The following is a 5000-nucleotide window of genomic DNA, read 5'->3' as shown; positions in this document are numbered from 1 at the left end:
CAAAACAGTATCGCCATCTATGAAAATACGGCGAAACCACATGCAATACCTCCATCTATGCGAATCGGACAACACTACGTCCGCCATGTCGAGCGCACCGCAAAACATACCGCCATCTGTAGGTCCCCCGCAACATGACCTCCTGCAACGACGATACCGTCATCTATGAGACGCCAAGCCGACTAAGACAGCCATGGGCCCACAGTGCCCTTCTTTCGACCCCACCCACAAAGCCTGCATCCTCTGTCGACAACAGCACCCCAACGCCAGCGCCTCTGCCGCACGAAGTCGTGGACCGGCAATCACTCCACCTGCACCCGTTCGTGCCCCACCCCAACCGCCCAACTCGCAACTCCAGCGGATGAACGGCGGACTTTGCTCGCACTCGCAATGTGCAATCCACCCCTATAACGTGCGTTTCATGAAGAGTTATGTCCAATATGCGACATTCCCGCTGTCCATATACATGAGCTGCGAGCTGTACCACGTACGAGCTACAGACGCGATCGCGTTGCTCTCTGTACGAATGCAGATGCTCAGCGGCAGCTAGGAGGCGCTCCATCCATGTCGGTACCGGTGAGCGTTGCACTCGCAGTCGCAAAAACGTACGGCAAGTATATTACTCGGAAGAGTCAATGACAGTCCAAGCCCCCCCCTGCGTGGGAAGAGTCTTCCTAGGCCATGACCCACCGGAAGGGCGCAGCGTCCCCCACCCCAGACATGTGACGTCACACTATCGGTATTGACGACTAGACTGATTCCTTATAATCATTTGCCATACACCGGTGGAAGCTGCCGAGACGAGTAACTACGTGGCGGCCTCGCCGTGTCACTAATGTACAGAGATACAACAGTTTCGACTGGAACCGGATGAAACGTATACACGGCGCTGATTAGTAATAGATAGAGCCATCAAAATACAGATAATGTATACAACTGTCCGTATACATGCTGAAAGACTCTGCTCACAATCACAACCACACGTCAGCCAGACACTCTTATCACGCACTACTCTCTGCCTGTAACAGGCACAGAGACAATATGTAAGCACCAGCATGGAACAACACCCAGTGCATCCTCTCCGCCACATTAGACAATCCACACTATCATAACCAGACCGGGAGGTCCACTCACAAAACAGAATATCCCACCCTTCCGACAACCACCATTGCTCAGCTAAGCCACCAACACCCACACATGTCCTACACAGGGGTACACCCAACATCACAATACTGCCTCCTGTCACAGCACACAAACAATGGCAGGAATGAAAGACACAGGTCTGCCACAAGCATGGAATCAGAGCGCCGCCTGTCATGAGCCAAAGGTGCACCCTGACATGGCAAATCAGATGATGCCGCAGTCATTTACTTACGATAATCACAATCAACAAACCGGCCCCCCCCCCCCAAAACACCTTTCCTTACAACAATGTGTACCTTAACCTAACCCGTATTGTGCCTTAACCTAACCCGTATTGTGCCTTAACCTAACCCGTATTGTGCCTTAACCTAACCCGTATTGTGCCTTAACCTAACCCGTATTGTGCCTTAACCTAACCCGTATTGTGCCTTAACCTAACCCGTATTGTGCCTTAACCTAACCCGTATTGTGCCTTAACCTAACCCGTATTGTGCCTTAACCTAACCCGTATTGTGCCTTAACCTAACCCGTATTGTGCCTTAACCTAACCCGTATTGTGCCTGAACCTAACCCGTGTTGCGCCTTAACCTAACCCGTGTTGCGCCTTAACCTAACCCGTGTTGCGCCTTAACCTAACCCGTGTTGCGCCTTAACCTAACCCGTGTTGCGCCTTAACCTAACCCGTGTTGCGCCTTAACCTAACCCGTGTTGCGCCTTAACCTAACCTATGTTGCGCCTTAACCTAACCTATGTTGCGCCTTAACCTAACCTATGTTGCGCCTTAACCTAACCCATATTGTACCTTAACCTAACCCATATTGTACCTTAACCTAACCCATATTGTACCTTAACCTAACCCATATTGTACCTTAACCTAACCCATATTGTACCTTAACCTAACCCATATTGTACCTTAACCTAACCCATATTGTACCTTAACCTAACCCATATTGTACCTTAACCTAACCCATATTGTACCTTAACCTAACCCATGTTGCGCCTTAACCTAACCCATGTTGCGCCTTAACCTAACCCATGTTGCGCCTTAACCTAACCCATGTTGCGCCTTAACCTAACCTATGTTGCGCCTTAACCTAACCTATGTTGCGCCTTAACCTAACCTATGTTGCGCCTTAACCTAACCTATGTTGCGCCTTAACCCAACACACGTTGGGCCTTAACCCAACACACGTTGGGCCTTAACCCAACACACGTTGGGCCTTAACCCAACACACGTTGGGCCTTAACCCAACACACGTTGGGCCTTAACCCAACACACGTTGGGCCTTAACCCAACACACGTTGGGCCTTAACCCAACACACGTTGGGCCTTAACCCAACACACGTTGGGCCTTAACCCGCTCTGTAATTGTCATACGACGCGTTAAATTAGTGTAGTGTTGCCTAACTGCAACCCCCGCAATATAGTTTGCCACTCGCACTGCCCGGTCCCCAGAGTATCGCTTCATGTTAAACACCTTGCAGCTATACACTGTAATGCGGATGGCAGCAGGACGTACATGCTCAATGCCCTTCGCAGTTGTTCATTGGCATTCGCATGGCGAAGCACAGCCTACGTTGTGGTACGGCTTGTGTCAACTGTCCGCTGATGTTGTACGTCCAAATGACACACTGTACTGCACATTGGTCCTCATGTACTGAATGATACATCGTGGTACATGTGTGACCGTACCACGACTGCGCCAACAACGGCGAACCATACGGTCCAAATATTGTGCACTCAGCTACGTGTCGTCTCCCTATAAGAGCTGGATTGCAGTATGGTATGCCGTGGATGGCGATCAGCATGAGCCGTCTGTTGATGTAGTGGCGCGTGTTGTCAGACGTAGTCGTCTCTTCTCACACACCGTGATAGCATGGTGCACTGCGTTCCACATCTGCGACATGCGACAGAGGCCGGTTGACAGTCGTTCGCGCAATGGACATCGCATACGTACGGGGGCCACCTTCCACGTGTTCGCGAAGCGTGCACATGTTGTTGCGTGTATGTGGGCAGACATAGTGTGTCGTGACACCTGACACAGGCATGCAACAATCGTTGAATTTGCAAATGGCGATGGACGTCTACGTTTGCTGGTGACGTTACGCAAATGAACAACTGGTAAACCGTTGTGGTGCGGTTGTTCTCGCTAGAGGTGAATCAGTGATGGCGACGATCGGTTGAGCTACCAACCGGTTGTTTCAGCGATACCCACCATGCCCACGAACGTGAATGGCATGTGGGTGTGAAGCGATACGCGGCGGTGGCTGGGTGGGACCGTCCCCGGCCGGTGAGGGGGGGCCTCCCGGCGTGCTGGCCGCGCGGTGCGTGGGCGCACGCGCTACAGCCGGCTGGTGGGGGCGGCCAGTGGCAGGCGCGCCGGCCGACGGAGGCGGCAGGCGGCGCAGCTGCGCGCCGGCGCACCCTGCACGCGGCGCCGTGCGGCCAAAGTAGGTCCTCGCGGGCCCGGTGCGAAGCGCGGTGGACATCTGCAGTGTGCTGGTCCGATTGAGGACTGTGTGCGCTGAGGATGCGCCGCCGCCCGGCGCTCGGCGCCGCGACGCCGTCTGCTGCTCGGTCGCCTCTGCGGTTCTCGCAGGTGGTTTGTATCGCAGCTGTGCGGACGTGTTGGCGCGTGCGCTGTGCTGGGAGAGTTCGCTTCGGCACCCAAGTGGGGCTTTTGTCCTTCTGTGGCGCTGGCGTTGGAGCTGCCGGCCACCGTAGGTGGCGCGTGTTGTCTCCCGCCGGCAATGCCACGACAGCACGCTCCCGGGCCTCTGTCGGCAGCGGCAAGCTCAGTTGGGAGCACGGGTGGTCGCACCTAAAGCGTCTACTCGCCAAACTCCGGGCGATTGCGCCTCTCTCGAACCCGACCAAGTACTTAGGACGGCGCTGCGCGCCGCCGGGACCTGAGAGGGTTTCGAGGTGTATTGTGCAGGGGAGCTCAGCCTCCTCCTGTTTGCAGAATAATTGAGCGGACGCTTGCGTGTTCGCGCGGGCCCCCGGGACACACTCCCGGGCGGCCGGCTGCTCAGCTCTAGTTGACGCAGCTCCCTGGTTGATCCTGCCAGTAGTCATATGCTTGTCTCAAAGATTAAGCCATGCATGTCTCAGTACAAGCCGCATTAAGGTGAAACCGCGAATGGCTCATTAAATCAGTTATGGTTCCTTAGATCGTACCCACGTTACTTGGATAACTGTGGTAATTCTAGAGCTAATACATGCAAACAGAGTCCCGACCAGAGATGGAAGGGACGCTTTTATTAGATCAAAACCAATCGGTCGGCTCGTCCGGTCCGTTTGCCTTGGTGACTCTGAATAACTTTGGGCTGATCGCACGGTCCTCGTACCGGCGACGCATCTTTCAAATGTCTGCCTTATCAACTGTCGATGGTAGGTTCTGCGCCTACCATGGTTGTAACGGGTAACGGGGAATCAGGGTTCGATTCCGGAGAGGGAGCCTGAGAAACGGCTACCACATCCAAGGAAGGCAGCAGGCGCGCAAATTACCCACTCCCGGCACGGGGAGGTAGTGACGAAAAATAACGATACGGGACTCATCCGAGGCCCCGTAATCGGAATGAGTACACTTTAAATCCTTTAACGAGTATCTATTGGAGGGCAAGTCTGGTGCCAGCAGCCGCGGTAATTCCAGCTCCAATAGCGTATATTAAAGTTGTTGCGGTTAAAAAGCTCGTAGTTGGATTTGTGTCCCACGCTGTTGGTTCACCGCCCGTCGGTGTTTAACTGGCATGTATCGTGGGACGTCCTGCCGGTGGGGCGAGCTGAAGGCGTGCGACGCGCCTCGTGCGTGCTCGTGCGTCCCGAGGCGGACCCCGTTGCAATCCTACCAGGG

The 5000-nt window shown here is 54.2% G+C and overlaps 1 non-coding gene across 1 annotated transcript in view; it reads left to right on the top strand.

Moving 5' to 3' along the window:
- Window positions 1-4195: 4195 nt before the first annotated feature.
- The window catches only part of LOC124620989, a 1910-nt gene continuing 1105 nt past the window's right edge, over window positions 4196-5000 (top strand). The window contains exon 1 of the ribosomal RNA XR_006980484.1: window positions 4196-5000. This exon is cut by the window's right edge and continues 1105 nt beyond it. This is a non-coding gene — a ribosomal RNA (small subunit ribosomal RNA).

This window comes from Schistocerca americana, chromosome 6, assembly GCF_021461395.2.
Source record: "Schistocerca americana isolate TAMUIC-IGC-003095 chromosome 6, iqSchAmer2.1, whole genome shotgun sequence".
NCBI classification, from domain to species: Eukaryota; Metazoa; Arthropoda; class Insecta; order Orthoptera; family Acrididae; genus Schistocerca; species Schistocerca americana.
The sequence above is the reverse complement of the archived record's forward strand: the minus strand, read 5'-3'. Positions and strand labels throughout refer to the sequence as shown.